This window comes from Oncorhynchus mykiss, chromosome 22 (assembly GCF_057628025.1).
Source record: "Oncorhynchus mykiss isolate SJ-2025 chromosome 22, ASM5762802v1, whole genome shotgun sequence".
Classification (NCBI taxonomy): domain Eukaryota; kingdom Metazoa; phylum Chordata; class Actinopteri; order Salmoniformes; family Salmonidae; genus Oncorhynchus; species Oncorhynchus mykiss.
This window is the reverse complement of record NC_143043.1, coordinates 18,745,329-18,763,131: the sequence shown is the minus strand read 5'-3', so window position 1 is coordinate 18,763,131 and position 17,803 is coordinate 18,745,329. Positions and strand designations below refer to the sequence as shown.

Here is a 17,803-nt window from a genome sequence, read left to right as displayed (position 1 = left end):
GAAGTTTACATACACTTAGGTTGGAGTCATTAAAACATGTTTTTCAACCAATCCACACATTTCTCATTAACAAACTATAGTTTTGGCAAGTCGTTTAGGACATCTACTTTGTGCATGACACAAGTCATTTTTCCAACAATTGTTAACAGACAGATTATTTAACTTAACTGTATCACAATTCCAGTGGGTCACAAGTTTACATAGTTGACTGTGCCTTTAAACAGCTTGGAAAATTTCAGAAAATTATGTCATGGCTTTAGAAGCTTCTGATAGGCTAATTGACATCATTTGAGTCAATTGGAGGTGGACCTGTGGATGTATTTCAAAGCCCATCAATCCCAGAACAACAGCAAAGGACCTTGTGAAGATGCTGGAGGAAACAGGTAGAAACGTATCTTTATCCACAGTAAAACAAGTCCTATATCGACCTAACCTGAAAGGCCGCTCAGCAAGGAAGAAGCCACTGCTCCAAAACCGTCTTAAAAAATCCAGACCACGGTTTGCAACTGCACATGGGGACAAAGATGGTACTTTTTGGAGAAATGTCCTCTGGTTTGATGAAACAAAAATATAACTGTTTGGCAACATCATGTTGTGGGGGTGTTTTGCTGCAGGAGGGACTGGTGCACTTCACAAAATAGATGGCATCATAAGGTAGTAAAATTATATGGATATATTGATGCAACATCCCAAGACATCAGTCAGGAAGTTAAAGCTTGGTCACAAATGGGTCTTCCAAATGGACAATAACCCCAAGTATACTTCCAAAGTTGTGGCAAAATGGCTTAAGGACAACGAAGTCAAGGTATTGGAGTGGCCATCACAAAGCCCTGACCTCAATCCTATAGAACATTTGTGAGCAGAACTGAAAAAGCGTGTGCGAGCAAGGAGGCCTACAAACCTGACTCAGTTACACCAGCTCTGTCAGCAGGAATGGGCCGAAATTCACCCAACTTATTGTGGGAAGCTTGTAGAAGGCTTCCCGAAACGTTTGACCCAAGTTAAACACTTTAAAGGCAATGCTACCAAATACTAATTGAGTGTATGTAAACTTCTGACTCACTGAGAATGTGATGAAATAAATAAAAGCTGAAATAAATCATTCTCTCTACTATTATTCTGACATTTCACATTCTTAAAATAAAGTGGTGATCCTAACTGACCTAAAACAGGGAATTTTTACTAGGATTAAATGTTGAAAAAAGTCAAGGGGTCTGAATACTTTCCGAAGGAACTGTATATGTGTTTTTTTTGCTGAACAGGTGGGGCTCAAAACAGGTGGAGCTCTGCCCCACCTAACCTGAATGACGGGTCGCCACTGCTGGTGAACCATTCTTGATACAGGGGAAACTGTTGAGCGTGAAAAACCCAGCAGCGATGCAGTTCTAGACACAAACAGGTGCGCCCAGCATCTACTATCATAAACCACTCAAAGGCACTTCCATTTTTTGTCTTGTCCATTCATCCTCTGAATGGCACACATACGCAATCGATGCCTCAATTGTCTCAAGGCTTAAAAATCCTTCTTTAACCCGTCTCCTCCCCTTCATCTACACTGACTGAAGTGAATGTAACACGTGACATCAATAAGGGATCATAGCGTTCACCTGGATTCACTTTCTCCTGGATTCACCTGGTCAGTCTATGTCAATGAAAGAGCAGGTGTTCTTAATGTTTTGTACACTCAGTGTAGTTCATATCATAGATACAGTTAGGTCATATTCAAACCACTCAGTGAAGGGTATGCAAAATGTCTTATAAACTGTCAAATGTGTGTAATGAAAGTTGTAACATATAGTTTGTATGTAACATACAGTAGTAACTCCCCAAAATAGTATTACACATACTATAGTTAGCCATATGACTATCAAACATAGGCATACTGTAGATCAGAACCAATGAAGAATATTTGACACTCCTCACGCGGACTCCAAGTGCAACTCATCATCCCCACCACATTCCTCAGGTTGTCCTCCCCAAACCAATATTTACCATTGCCTCAAAGTCAACATGCTGGTCAACCAGGGCTTTGGAGATCTGTTCAGATTGCTGGAAGAGAACATTGTCTACAAGAAAAACAAACAGTTTGTAATACCTTATTGAACAAGGAAATATTTGCATCAGTCAAATACCTTAGCCATCCCGGATCCGGGATCGTGAATACAGACTCAAGCTCATTACCATAACGCAACGTTAACTATTCATGAAAATCGCAAATGAAATGAAATAAATATGCTAGCTCTCAAGCTTAGCCTTTTGTTAACACTGTCATCTCAGATTTTCAAAATATGCTTCTCAACCATAGGAAAACAATCATTTGTGTAACAGTAGCTAGCTAGCGTAGCATTTAACGTTAGCATTAGCATTAGCATTCAGCAGGCAACATTTTCACAAAAACCAGAAAAGCATTCAAATAAAATAATTTACCTTTGAAGAACTTCAGATGTTTTCAATGAGGAGACTCTGTTAGATAGCAATTGTTCAGTTTTTCCTGAAAGATTATTTGTTTAGGAGAAATCGCTCCGTTTGGTGCGTCACGTTTGGCTACCAAAAAAAAACGAAAATCCAGTCATCAAAACGCCAAACTTTTTCCCAAATTAACTCCATAATATCGACTGAAACATGGCAAACGTTGTTTAGAACCAATCCTCAAGGTGTTTTTCACATATCTCTTCGATGATATATCGTTCGTGGAAGTGTGCTTTCTGTCCTGAATCCCAGGAGAAAATGACCGCAATTTAAGATTACGCACCAATTTAGACAAAGGACACCGGGCGGACCCCTGGAAAATGTAGTCTCTTATGGCCAATCTTCCAATGATATGCCTACAAATACGTCACAATGCTGCAGACATCTTGAAGAAACAACAGAAAGCGCAGGCTCGTTCCTGGTGCATTCACAGCCATATAAGGAGACATTGGAAAACAGAGCTTCAGAAATTCTGCTAATTTCCTGTTTGAAGTTTCATCTTGGTTTCGCCTGTAGCATGAGTTCTGTGGCACTCACAGATAATATCTTTGCAGTTTTGGAAACGTTAGGCTGTTTTCTTTCCAAAGCTGTCAATTATATGCATAGTCCAGCATCTTTTAGTGACAAAATATTGCGCTTAAAACGGGCACGTTTTTTAATCCAATAATGAAATAGCGCCCCCATAGACTCAACAGGTTAAAACCAATTTTGAATAAGATCAGGAGCATTCACCTGTTAATGGCTATACCGAGTACTATATTCTATACATTCAAAATTAAGAATACAGCATTGTGTGTGAGTGAGTGACTGAGTAGCATGTAAAATATTTAACTGAAACAAAGACACATACAGACACAGCAGCTGTCCCATGAACCAGGAGATCGTCCACTGATTTGAAATTCTGTGCTCTAGTTGTTACTGTAGAATTCTGTAGAATATAATATATTTTTTAATGTAGACACAGTTACTGTTGACATACAATAGATTATTTGATGACTAAGAGGGACATTGTGATGTTTCGGATGTCTTTACCTTCAGCATTCTTCTCCGGTTTACTAATGTAGCATTCAGTATACACAAGTCTGGGAAAGGAATATCCAGCTAGTGACTGTACTCATATAAGGTGAAACAAACATTGCCTTTTGAACTTTCTGCATTACTAAATGCATGTTTTTATAGTATTTGTGTAACGGTTTTCTTTATGAGAAGGAGAGTCGGACCAAAATGCGGCGTGTAGATTACGATCCATGTTTATTGTGACTATAGCAACACGAATCTAAATACAAACAGTGCAAAATAATAAACGTAATGAAAACCGAAACAGCCTAAACTGGTGCAAACTAACACTAAGGACACAAAGGACAATCACCCACGACAAACTCAAAGAATATGGCTGCCTAAATATGGTTCCCAATCAGAGACAACGATAAACACCTGCCTCTGATTGAGAACCACTTCAGACAGCCATAGACTTAGCTAGAACACCCCACTAGCTACAATCCCCATACATACACACCACATACACAAACCCATGCCACACCCTGGCCTGACCAAATAAATAAAGATAAACACAAAATACTTTGACCAGGGTGTGACAGAACCCCCCCCCTAAGGTGCGGACTCCCGAACGCACCTCAAAACAATAGGGAGGGTCCGGGTGGGCGTCTGTCCATGGTGGCGGCTCCGGCGCGGGACGTGGACCCCACTCAATCAATGTCTTAGTCCCTTCTCCTCGCGTCCCTGGATAGTCCACCCTCGCCGCCGACCATGGCCTAGTAGTCCTCACCCAGAACCCCACTGGACTGAGGAGCAGATCGGGACTGAGGGGCAGCTCGGGACTGAGGCAGCTCGGGACTGAGGGGAAGCTCAGGAGTGAGAGGAAGCTCAGGAGTGAGAGGAAGCTCAGGCAGGTTGATGAATCTACCAGATCCTGGCTGGCTGGTGGTTTCGGCAGATCCTGGCTGACTGGCAGATCCTGGCTGACTGGCAGATCTGGAAGAGTCTGGTCGACTGGCGGATCTGGAAGAGTCTGGTCGACTGGTGGATCTGGAAGAGTCTGGTCGACTGGCGGATCTGGAAGAGTCTGGTCGACTGGCGGATCTGGAAGAGTCTGGTCGACTGGCGGAACTGGAAGAGTCTGGTCGACTGGCGGATCTGGAAGAGTCTGGTCGACTGGCGGATCTGGAAGAGTCTGGTCGACTGGCGGATCTGGAAGAGTCTGGTCGACTGGCGGATCTGGAAGAGTCTGGTCGACTGGCGGATCTGGAAGAGTCTGGTCGACTGGCGGATCTGGAAGAGTCTGGTCGACTGGCGGATCTGGAAGAGTCTGGTCGACTGGCGGATCTGGAAGAGTCTGGTCGACTGGCGGATCTGGAAGAGTCTGGTCGACTGGCAGATCTGGAAGAGTCTGGTCGACTGGCAGATCTGGAAGAGTCTGGTCGACTGGCAGCTCTGGCTGCTCCATGCTGACTGGCTGCTCCATGATGACTGGCAGCTCTGACTGCTCCATGCTGACTGGCTGCTCCATGCTGACTGGCAGCTCTGGCTGCTCCATGCTGACTGGCTGCTCCATGCTGACTGGCAGCTCTGGCTGCTCCATGCTGACTGGCTGCTCTGGCTGCTCCATGCTGACTGGCTGCTCCATGCTGACTGGCGGCCCTGGCTGCTCCATGCTGACTGGCGGCCCTGGCTGCTCCATGCTGACTGGCGGCCCTGGCTGCTCCATGCTGACTGGCGGCCCTGGCTGCTCCATGCTAACTGGCAGCTCTGGTGGCTCCTTGCAGACTGGCAGCTCTGGCGGCTCCTTGCAGACTGGCAGCTCCTTGCAGACTGGCAGCTCTATGCAGACTGGCAGCTCCTTGCAGACTGGCAGCTCCTTGCAGACTGGCAGCTCCTTGCAGACTGGCAGCTCTATGCTAACTGGCAGCTCTATGCTAACTGGCAGCTCTATGCTAACTGGCAGCTCTATGCAAACTGGCAGTTCTGAACAGGCGGGAGACTCCGGCAGCGCTGTAGAGAAGGAAGGCTCTAACAGCGCTAAACAGGCGGGAGACTCCGACAGCGCTGGAGAGAAGGAAGGCTCTAACAGCGCTAAACAGGCGGGAGACTCCGACAGCGCTGGAGAGGAGGAGGGCTCCGACAGCGCTGGACAGGCGAGGCGCACTGTAGGCCTGATGCGTGGTGCTGGCACTGGTGGTACTGGGCCGAGGACACGCACAGGAAGCCTGGTGCGGGGAGCTGCTACCGGAGGGCTGGGGTGTGGAGGTGGCACAGGATGGGTTAGACCGTGAAGGCGTACTGGAGATCTTGAGAGCGGTGCTGGCACAGGACGTGCAAGGCTAGGGAGGTGCACAGGAGGCCTGGTACGTGAGACTGGCACCATCTTCACCAGCCGACTAACACGCACCTCAGGACGAGTATGGAGCGCTGACCCAGGTGCCATCAAATCCCCGACACGCTCCGTCGGGCGAATTCCATGTTTAAAACACCAACACAGCAACTCCCTCATTTCTCTCTCCTCCAATTTCCCCATTAACTCCTTCACAGTCTCTGTTTCGCTCACCTCCAACACCGGCTCTGGTTCTGGTCTCCTCCTTGGCTCCTCACGATAAACAGGGAGAGTTGGCTCAGGTCTGGCTCCTGACTCTGCCACACTCTCCCTGAGCCCCCCCCCAAGAAATTTTTGGGGCTGACTATGGGGCCTCCGTCCGCGCCGCCTTGCTTGCTTCGCAAACTCCATTCTCCTATATCCTTCCGCGCACTGCTCCATCGAATCCCAGGCGGGCTCCGGCACTCTCCCTGGGTCGACCGCCCACCTGTCTATCTCCTCCCAAGAAGTATAGTCCATACTGTACTCCACTTTGGGCTGTTCTTGCCTGTTGACACGCTGCTTGGTCCCTTTGTGGTGGGTGATTCTGTAACGGTTTTCTTTATGAGAAGGAGAGTCGGACCAAAATGCGGCGTGTAGATTACGATCCATGTTTATTGTGACTATAGCAACACGAATCTAAATACAAACAGTGCAAAATAATAAACGTAATGAAAACCGAAACAGCCTAAACTGGTGCAAACTAACACTAAGGACACAAAGGACAATCACCCACGACAAACTCAAAGAATATGGCTGCCTAAATATGGTTCCCAATCAGAGACAACGATAAACACCTGCCTCTGATTGAGAACCACTTCAGACAGCCATAGACTTAGCTAGAACACCCCACTAGCTACAATCCCCATACATACACACCACATACACAAACCCATGCCACACCCTGGCCTGACCAAATAAATAAAGATAAACACAAAATACTTTGACCAGGGTGTGACAATTTGACCGGTTGTATGATTATACGCCCTGATACATACCATAATATACCCACTTAGCTACTGGGGCAACTGCTATTCGACACTTAAAAACTCCACTTCCAGCACCCTGTAACGTAGACGCTGGGAGTCGGAAAGCAAGTGCAGGTGGTGAGTTTAATAATAAGCGGAACATTGAACAATGTAACAAACACAAGCAGGTATAGACATGAAACACATAAACAATACTGACTGGGGAAAGAACCTAAGGGAGTGCCAGATATAGGAGTGGTAATAAGTGAGATAATGGAGTCCAGGTGTGCCTGATGACGTGCAGGTGCGTGTAAAGCCAAGAGTTCGTAATGATGGATCCCAGGACCGGTGGTTAGTATACCGGCAACATCGAACGCCGGAGGGGAGGAGTGAGAGTAGATGTGGCAGTACACCCGTGGCTCCAGACGCAGGACGACGCCGACCAGAGGAACGGCCCCGAGGACAAGGAGAGGGTTGGTCCGGGCGGCGAAGGTGGACATGTGGTGTTGAGATCCAGAATGTCTTTCACCGGAACCCAACACCGCTCCTCCGGGCCATACACCTCCCAGTCCACCAGATAGTGGAGCTGACCCCCACGACGTCGGGAGTTTAGTAGAGATCTGACGGCTTAGGCCGGACCACCCTCGATGTCCAGGATGGGTGGAGAAGTGTCGTGGGGGACAGCATCAGCTAGGGAACCAAGAAGGTGAGATACAAAAGTCAATGGGAAACTGAAACCTTTATGTCACCTCGTTGATCCTCCGGTCAGCTTCTTGCGGGCAGGCGGAGTGGAAGGTACCTGGTAGGAAGCCAGACACGGACCCCAGGGTGTTACACGGGGGTCTAACTGTGGTGAGGTCTGCCTGTTCCTTTTGACGATGGATGACATGCTGGAGTCTCACGTGAGAGATTCTCCAAAACCCAGAACACACTGGAAGGGGGTCAACCCAGTGGAGGAGTGATGTAGCAAGTTCTGGGCATACTCCGCCCATGGAAGGAATCGAGCCCACTCTCCCTGCCGGTCCTGACAGTGACTCGTCAGGAACCTCCCCAGCTCCTGGTTCATCCTCTCCACCTGCCCGTTGGACTGAGGCCTATACCTGGAAGTGTGGCTGATAGTGACCCCAAGATTCTCCATAAAGGCTCTACCTACCTGTGATGTGATATGGGGGGCACTGTTTGAGATAATGTCCTCCGGGAAGGCCATAATGCCGGAAGACCTGCTGGAATAGCCGTAGGGAGACCAGAAAGAGGGATTAAACGACAGGGTTTTGAAAATCTATCCACAACCACCAAAATGGTGGTGAAACTGTCAGAGGGGAGATCAGTAACAAAGTCAAAGAATAGATGGGACCATGGACGCTGAGGCATGGGAAGGAGATTCCCTGCTGGAGCGTTCTGGGGGAATTTGGTTTGGGCACACACGGAACAGGAGTTGACGTAACGAGTGACGTCCTGCGCCAAGGTGGGCCACCAGTACTTCTCGGAGATGGATTGGGAAGTGCGAGAAATGCCTGGATGTCAAGTGATAACAGCTGTGTGTGCCCAGGTCAGCAGCCGATCCCTTATCCCTTTGGGAACGTAGATGCGCTCAGGAGGACAGTTAGTGAGTGTGGGCTCCCTCTCCAGAGTTTGGCGAATGTCCACATCTACGTCCAAGACCACAGGAGCTACGACTCGGGAGGATGGGATTATTGGTGCATTCTGGACAGGACCCTCTCCCGAATCGTAGAGACGGAACAGGCATCGGCCTTGGTGTTTTTTTAAAACATGGGCGATAGGTCAGCGTGAAGTCAAACCTTGTGAAGAAAAGGGCCCATCTTGCTTGGCGCGGATTCAGCCTCCTCGCTGTCTGTATGTACTCCAGGTTCCGATGGTCGGTAAGGATACCGAATGGTTCCTTGGCGCCATCCAGCCAGTGTCTCCACTCTAATGCCAACTTCACCGCCAGGAGCTCTCAATCACTGACGTCGTAATTCCTCTCTACGGGGGACAGTTTGTTAAGAGTTATATTCACACGGATACAATTTCTGTGGATAACCCTGTCGTTGAGACAGAACTGCCCCCAGGCCCACCTCTGAAGCGTCCACCTCCACCACAAAGGAGATCGTGGGATCTGGGTGTATACGAGTCGGAAAGCAAGTTCAGGTGGTGAGTTTAATAATAATAAACGGAACATCGAACAATATAACAAACACAAGTAGCGTGTTGACATGAAACACATCAACAATACTGACTGGGGAAACAACCTAAGGGAGTGCCAGATATAGGGGAGGTAATGATTGATGCCAGGTGTGCGTAATGATGGATGCCAGGTGTGCGTAATGATGGATCCCAGGACCGGTGGTTAGTATTCCCGGCGACGGGAATTACAGCATTATGTCATTCAAGTGTTGATCTCATCAGAATCAAAAACCGATGAGAGCAGATTACATTAATGAGACCTTTTTCAAGAGCAACAGATAGCCCACTTTGGGGTATTCCAATTTGCATGCATTATCAGAAATGAATACATTGCTGAACTTGTAAATTGTTTTTACATACTGTTAAACAGATGTTATACTTGACACACTGAGGTCTCTGTAGTTCAATGGCATTTTACACCACGGCCGTTATTTAATCATCCACCTTCAACGTTCCAAGACGTTGGTAGATGGAGTGCATTATTTTGTCCCCTTGGCAACTGCTTCCCCATCCATCGAAACTGGCCACTATGATCCCCTCCGTACTGGAGAGGTACGAACCCCCAGTTCAGTCTGTAGCGATAATCTGCCTTCTGACTACAGGGGCCTCCATATCTGCAAGGGAAATCAGTATATAACTTGACCAATTACAATTATTGTAATATAATGTACTGGATCTGGAGGCAGTAAATTGAAGTGGAATGGATAATCAACTCTCTGCAAATCCTGTAAGATGCTTAGGCCTGTGTACTTACATATCAATTAGAAGAGGGTACTTTTCGTTTTTTGGGGAAATTAGGGCGTAACATCATTTTATACCAAAGATCTGTTGGCAAAAAGGTAGTGAAACATGAGGCCAATAGAGATACATTTGATTTAGCGTGGTATGATTTGATCTGCCAGTCTGTAAAACTTCAGTCCCACCAAATTCTGCTACCCTCAGGGTCCCACACTGCATGGTCGGCATTTGGAATGATTTTTTATCATGTCTTCAAGATCTTTGTTGTCACGAAGAACCAGGAGCTTTAAAACAAAACTTCTTTATCAATTAAAAGTCATATCAGAAGTTGGCCCGTTTGTGGTGAAGATTCATGAACCTGAGTATCGGTCAGTTACAAAGAGTATTTTCATAATAGTGGTACTTTTTTGCATACCTTCACCTGAGCCTCTATCGTCCCTGAGTGTGAACACAATACACTAAAACATCACGTAGGCTAATTGTTCACCACATAACCTCAGGTACTAACTGACCTGGAGGTCAGAGGTCAGAACTGAGACTGTGGCCTATAGGCCCTGGTCAAAAGTAGTGCACTGGATAGGGAATAGGGTGTTATCTGGGACACTTATTGTGTTACTCATTGATATTGACCAGCACAGTTATTTTTGTGCATTGATCACGGATGGGTTAGTGCTCAGGGTGTGAATGGGGAATGGGGTAACTGACCATAGCAGACCATGCGGTAGTAAGAGGCATCGTAGCTGAAGTAGGCTGAGTTGTACTGACACCTGTCCTTATACAGGCCACAGATGAGGCACTGGGGAGCAGAGTGGCTCCTTCCGATCATAACCCTCACAAACAAACAAACACAGGTTCATACGAGTCAACATCTCCGTCTGAACGATGAACAATTGAACATACTTTCATGGTTTATTTGGTATTCAGGATCATGAATTTAGAGAAACCACTTGAAATGAAATATCCATGCGGGGGTTATAAGAAACACATTAAAGACAATGTGGTCAAAGTGATGGATAAATAGTAGGTTAACTCTATTTTGTTATCTAATTAAGTGAAATGGATTTGCATCTGTACTTACATAGCGCCTTGGGTGAGTTTTGAAATGTAGATGACCTCCCATTTGCCTGAGGTAATGGGTGTTGCCTTTCCCTTTGGAATGATATACACTTTCATACTGTAGGTATTGAATTCTGACATTGCTAACATTTACAGTAGACTGGAATCAATCATTCAAATCTACACATTTGAACAAATACCACCCCTGGCAGGTAGCCTAGTGGTTAGAGCGTTGGGCCAGTAACCAAAAGGTTGCTGGATTGAATCCCTGAGCTGACAAGGTAAAAAGCTGTTGTTCTGTCCCTGAGCAGGGCAGTTGACCTTCTGTTGGATGTTGATTAAGGCAGCCCCCCCCCCCCCCCCTCTGATTCAGAGGGGTTGGTTAAATGCAGAAGGCATTCAATTGTACAACTGACTAGCTATCCCCCTTTCCCTTGCATAGCTTGCAAGTCTGCATTTTATTATCCTGTGCAAATGGCAAATGCACTTTGATTTGATATTGAATAAACAATCACTTTGAGGAATAAAACACTAAAACACATCTTTCACATGGCCAATTTGTTTAGAACCGTATGTGTCACTTATTCCTTTGTAGAAACGTATATGATCATCTGCAAACATTGGTTGGAGAGGAACATATTGGAAAATGGAAATAATGGATTATCATAAAACAAAATATTTCATAAAAAGCTACATTTAGTTGTCATGGTTCTTTCATTATACAGTATGTGAACTTACCTGGCCAACCCAACCTGTCTTGCTTACATGTTCACATTTCTAAAATAAAAATATACATGTATTTCAATACGTTAATCAAGACAAAATATTCTATTAGCCTATACAGTTCCAGTATGATTCAAACAGCAACATTCCTGGTGTTAATGTTGGAAAACACATGACTCTCTGTTCTCTGAATGCTGTTGTCTACCAAGGAGCCCACCCACAAAGTGAGGTGAGGTGACAACTACCTGGTTCTCAATCCAGTTGTTTCCGTCAAGGTCATAGATCTGTAAAAGGATATGGTTCTTCTTCCTCCTGGTGCACTGAACAGCGACGTGCTCATCCGTCACCCCATCTGACTGATCTCAAATAGTGATCACTGGGAGAAAAACAACACAAAGCGACCAGTTTATATCACCCTTTTTTCTATCACCCTATGACAACACTTTACTATATCAACCGCTATCAACGTATATGAAAGTATGACATGATACTGTACCCTGCACCAATGGAATCTGGCACCCCCACCTGTGTCCGCCTTGACGGATTTGTTGTGTCCACCACAAACAGCTTTGCCTTAGAATTTGTTGAACCAGCCTTGACAGGAGATAACACGAATAACAAAAATGATGAGCATTCTTTCAGGATACAGTACATATACTTCAAATACTGTATTTACTCTGTACAATGTACAACACACACATAATGTGTGATCATGGTATACTGTATATTTGACCTATTACCTGCTATCTGTGGTATATATATCATTCTTATGACATTCATACCATGTTTTAAAAAGGGCACATATTACAACATCCCACCTTAGGGTACGGGACAACCACCGTTCTGAGGTGTTGTCCATATCCATACAAAAATAAGTTGATTGTGTCATTAAAATCAACATAAGACAGGCACTTTCCAGTTGGTGACCACCATATTGCCTCAATGGATGAGAAAACCTGCTCTGAAAAAAAGTGGAAGATATCACGTTACTCAAAAGCCTTGTGTGTGATGAAACACACCTTGTTGATTCCCTCTAAAATGTGTCAATGCTACTCAGTACTCACCCTCATATGCCCAGTCAGGGCCACCGTTAAGGATCTGATGATCTTTTCCATTATGGGCGACTTACATGGCTTCAGCAGTGGTGTTGGGTTTCAAATAAATGTTGTAATTCCAGACGTAAGCCTGGCAGAGAGACCGATAGTCAAGTTAATGTCAGCATTCCATTCTCTTTAGTTTACACTAGAGACAGCCTACTGGGACTTCCTCTTCAGTGGTTTCCTATTCCAGATTATTTTGGTTGGTGCAGCGCTAACCCCACTGTGCTTTTGCATGTTTATCGCTCAGGGCCATTGCCCATATTTGACATGGGAGAGAGAGCACATCTGGTGTTTGGGTGAAAGTTAAAGATAAGATGTGCCTTTGGCATCAGGCCTTTGGCACAATTTGATATATTGATATATGTTCTAGGGGGGGAAAAAAGATGGAAACATCAGGGCCTCGTTTCCCAGAGCCTTCGTTAGTAACTTTGCTCTTAAACACCTTCCCACATCTAAGAGTGATCCAGACCACTCATAGAGCAGCCAAAGGACATTGTTAGACGGTTTTTTTCTTCCCTTTTTTAACTACTTTATTCACAGAAGATCTCCGCTAAACATAGAATCAAGATGTTTAGGCTAGGTATCTGTTTGACTGTGACCGCAGAATCAGAATGAAGTTGACTACAGATACAAAGTTCCCAAAGCTTTTTGCAAATGTTACAAACAACAACAAAACGTTTATGGGCTAAGAACTTTTGTGAAAGAGCACAGTTTGAAATATATGGCAAATAGAAATCAAACCGGATGGACATCAGAAATAGATGGGGTAGGTTGAGGGTAGAGGAAGGACAGGAGTAAAAACAAACAGAATATAACTATTGTAAAACAGACTGTGTCCGTTAAATGTATATAGTATATATAAGCTGGAAGTAGAGGCCTAAGCGTTGTTGTTCACTATATATATACATTTTCCCAAATATATGGGGGATTGGAAATGATGCAGACAATCACATTGATGGATGCTACAATCTATCTGCAATATTAAAGCTGGTCTACCACCTAAAAAAATAAGAATAACTAACATCACACAGAAATTCCCATCAAAGTCCGTCTGTTGAAACTAGAGATATGTTGTTGTTTTTTGTTGTTGCATGGGCTGTGTCTCAATCCACCACATCCGCTGACATCGCCCTGAGAGGTGGCAGAGCTAGAGCAGTGTTTGTCAGATCATGAGATATCCTGAAAATCGGTCTCCTCACAAAAACGTCTGTTGTGTCCGAACGGTTTGGTCTAACAAAACTATTATGACCCCTCTATTGAAAGATGAGACACTCACTAACAGGATGATGTTCTCCGTTTGGCTTAAGGTCTCGGTGCTAGTCTATATGGAGATAGTTTAGCGCCTTAATTAAGGGGATAAATACATGCAAAAACATTTTAAAATAGTTTCCTGATCTTTCTCATGTCTCTCAGATATACAGTACCAGTCATAAGTTTGGACACTCCCACTCATTCAAGTTTTTATTTTATTTGTACTATTTTCTACATTGTAGAATAATAGCGAAGACATCAACGAAATTACACATATGTGATAATGTAGTAACCAAAAAAGTGTTTGACAAATCAAAATATATTTTATATTTGAGATTCTTCAAAGTAGCCACCCTTTGCCTTGATGACAGCTCTGCACACTCTTGGCATTCTCTCAACCAGCTTCATGAGGTAGTCACCTGGAATGCATCTCAATTAACCGGTGTGCCTTGTTAAAAGGTGTGCCTTTCCTTCTTAATGTGTTTGATGCGTTTAACACGTTTGAGCCAATCAGTTGTGTTGCGTTGTGACAAGTTAGGAGTTCGCTGCAGCTAGCAACTGGAATGAGCTGCAACACTCAAACTGGACAGTTGTATCTCAATCTCTTCATTCAAAGAATCAATCATGGACACTCTTACTGACAGTTGTGGCTGTTTTACGTGATGTATCGTTATCTCTAAACCTTCTTGCCCTTTGTGCTGTTGTCTGTGCCCAATAATGTTTGTACCATGTTTTGTGCTGCTACCATGTTGTGTTGCTACATTGTTGTTGTCATGTTGTGTTGCTACCATGCTGTGTTGTCATGTGTCGCTGCCTTGCTATGTTATTGTCATAGGTCTCTCTTTATGGAGTGTTGTGTTGTCTCTCTTGTCGGGATGTGTGTCTTGTCCTATACTTATCTTTTATTTATGCTTTTAGCCCCCGTCCCCACTGGAGGCCTTTTGCCTTTTGGTAGGCCGTCATTGTAAATAAGAATTTGTTCTTAACTGACTTGCCTAGTTAAATAAAGGTTAAATAAAAATAAATAAATAATTTGATAAAAGACCAAGTCCATATTATGCCAAAAACAGCTCAAATATGCAGAGGGAAATAACAGTCATGAAGGTCAGTCAATACGGAGCATTTCAAGAACTTTTAAGGTTTCTTCAAGTGCAGCCGCAAAAATCATCAAGTGCTATGACGAAACTGGCTCTCCCGAGGACGGCCACAGGAATCCTCTGCTGCAGAGGATAAGTTCATTAGAGTTACCAGCCTCAGATTGCTACCCAAATAAATGCTTCACAAAGTTCTAGTAACTGACACATCTCAACATCAACTGTTCAGAGCAGACTGTGTGAATCAGGCCTTCATGGTAGAATTGCTGGAAAGAAACCACTACTAAAGGAAACCAATAATAAGAAGAGACATGTTAGGGACAACAAACACAAGCAATGGACATTAGACCGATGGAAATCTGTCCTTTGGTCTGATGCGTCCAAATATGAGATTTTATATTAACACAGAGCTTTTTGCAACGTTGTTTCACCCTCACCTTTAATAACATTGCTACAGCAAGGTGCTTTGGGCAGTACTGGGGGTTGCTGTTGTCATCACGTTAATAACCGTCCCCATGGCAATATATCTGAATAGTAAGCTGCTTTATCTTATCATTCATGGATGATTTCAACATTTAATTATATGAGAATGCTTTTCTATGGTGTCCACTGAGTAGCTTATTGTGCTAATTATGCTTTTTTTTGCTGACCAATGACCCTTCAAATGGATGATTATTCAACTTCACCAAGTTCAATTTAGTCAGTCACAATGAATAATCAACAGAAATATGATTTTACATTTCAAATGAGTTTGTTGATTCACTGCAACTTCCAGTATGAGCATTCATGAATTAGTCTTGTTTTTAGAATTCTAGAATTCTTTACATTTCATAAATCGCTAAATCCAAAGATGAGATAGGATGGGGTTTATTAAACCACCAATGTGAACATTGCAAATTCAAGTCGGCCTACTACATGCAATATAGTATACCGATAACCATGTGTTGCCACCAAGTGATTGCTGTTGCCTCTGTGGATGCAGTACAATTTCCACTGATTTGTTGCAGATATGTTCATGTTAAATCTGACACACTGTAGACAGATATCCACAAGTTCATTTATTTTCATGTTAGGAAAGGACTGAAGCGCCACGAGGCCTTTTACCCTGGCAGATTATTTCAATGACACCATTAGGTATAAAATCTATCATTTGCGATTGATATCAGGTATTTACTTGTTTTGTTTATTCAATTGCTTCCACTAGAGTATGCATGCATTCCTTGTCATTGTCAGTTTTGTTTTTGAAGTGACCCCGTTTTGCTCATGTGTCTCTCAAAAAGTAAAATTTCTGTCTTATTCACCTATTGATAATGAACACCTGCATAAAACGAGACAAGGCAACATGATGCTTGACAATGCTGAAACGGGATTTCTTTATATATATTAGCAACAAAACATTTGTGAGGTATTTTTCAAGATCATTTTGATGAGGCTTCCCGTTAAATTCATTTAAAAACACAATTTGTATGTATTTCTAATGTGAATTAGTTTTACTGACCGTAGTAGCACCGATTCTGTATAGGCATTCATCCGCTAGTGGAATGACAAGTCAACTTCATCGCACACTCTCTGGATGTCAAATATTTAACATAACGCAGAAAAATCTGAACTTAAGCACCCCAAAAAATGTATACAGTATATGTTACTCCTTCCAATTAAAGTTGCACTTGGCATCCTTTATTAATCTGGAAATTGTAAGGCATACTAGTCAGGGATGCCCCTTCAAAGTCAGCAGCCCAAATAACTTTCAAAGGGCGCTGAATTTGCCAAGATTTACGAAGTGACTTTTCCATTCACCACATATCATAAGTAGTCCAGTTATTATCAGTGAACATGGGCAACCTTTGGAATTATATAGAATACATTCGCAAGTTGTGGAGTTCTAGGCATTTTGTGAATAAACAAACATTAATTTGTATGTCTGCAAAGTATATACAGTTTATTCCATGCAGGGGTGTGCCAAGTGACAGAGAGGATTGAAAGCAAACACACATTGAGGCAAATTGCCTGCTCAATTTATTGTCTCATACACTTTACACATTGCAGACATTTGTATTATGGAAATATTTTGAAAGCTATGAATTTAGGATTAAACTAAACAATGAAGAAGAAAGAAGTAATCACGTGGGCACCCATACTTTGTCATTTTATTACTCCCTGAACTATCAAGTCACAGTAGCCAGGACAACACATCACCATACCCCTGGACAGGTTACACCTGTGACATTGGGCAAAGTGATAAGTGAATTTACCGACAATACACACAAAAAAACCCACCTGTCTAGTGTGTTAGATCTAAACATAAACGTGTGCTGACCGGTGCGGACCATAGGGTCCGGGAAAACACCAGCGGATCCCAAGGGAGAGGAAGTGTGTCGAGAAGTTCAATTTCATCTTTAGTTTGACCCATTCATGACGTATGCGGTGTCTGACACAACAACAGCTCGTCTAGGAGCACAGATTAGAAGTGTTTTTAAAAGAAAACGTTTGCACACCATATTCAACTAGTAATCGCTCTTCCTGCTGAACCCGTTTTCCCCAATCAGTGATTAAGCATGGAGATATCTAGGGCACATAGTAATGTCATGTTTTCTCCACAATCTTTGTTTTCAATCAGAAAAGCACATTATTCATTTGATTCAACATTTACTGATAGCCATTGACAATAAATTGAACAATACAATGATTCATTCATGACAATTAAAAGCAGCAGCTTGTAAGACACCTGAAACCCCCCGTATCACACTGCATCAATGACGGCTTTCGCAATTAAAAAGATATGACCAAAGTCACATTGTAAAAGCTTGCACGTGTGCAACTTCAACTGAAAATGTAAGGCTGATTCATTCAATC

The 17,803-nt window shown here is 43.8% G+C and overlaps 1 pseudogene across 1 annotated transcript; it reads right to left on the bottom strand.

Annotated features, from left to right (window-relative positions):
* Nucleotides 1-11,601: 11,601 nt before the first annotated feature.
* On the bottom strand, nucleotides 11,602-12,839 carry LOC149972821 (dipeptidyl peptidase 4-like; annotated as a pseudogene). Its single transcript, XR_016490724.1, has 5 exons — nucleotides 12,822-12,839; nucleotides 12,570-12,690; nucleotides 12,324-12,466; nucleotides 12,002-12,099; nucleotides 11,602-11,881 (listed from the first exon to the last, which is right to left on the bottom strand). The product of XR_016490724.1 is annotated as a dipeptidyl peptidase 4-like (transcript).
* Nucleotides 12,840-17,803: the final 4,964 nt, after the last annotated feature.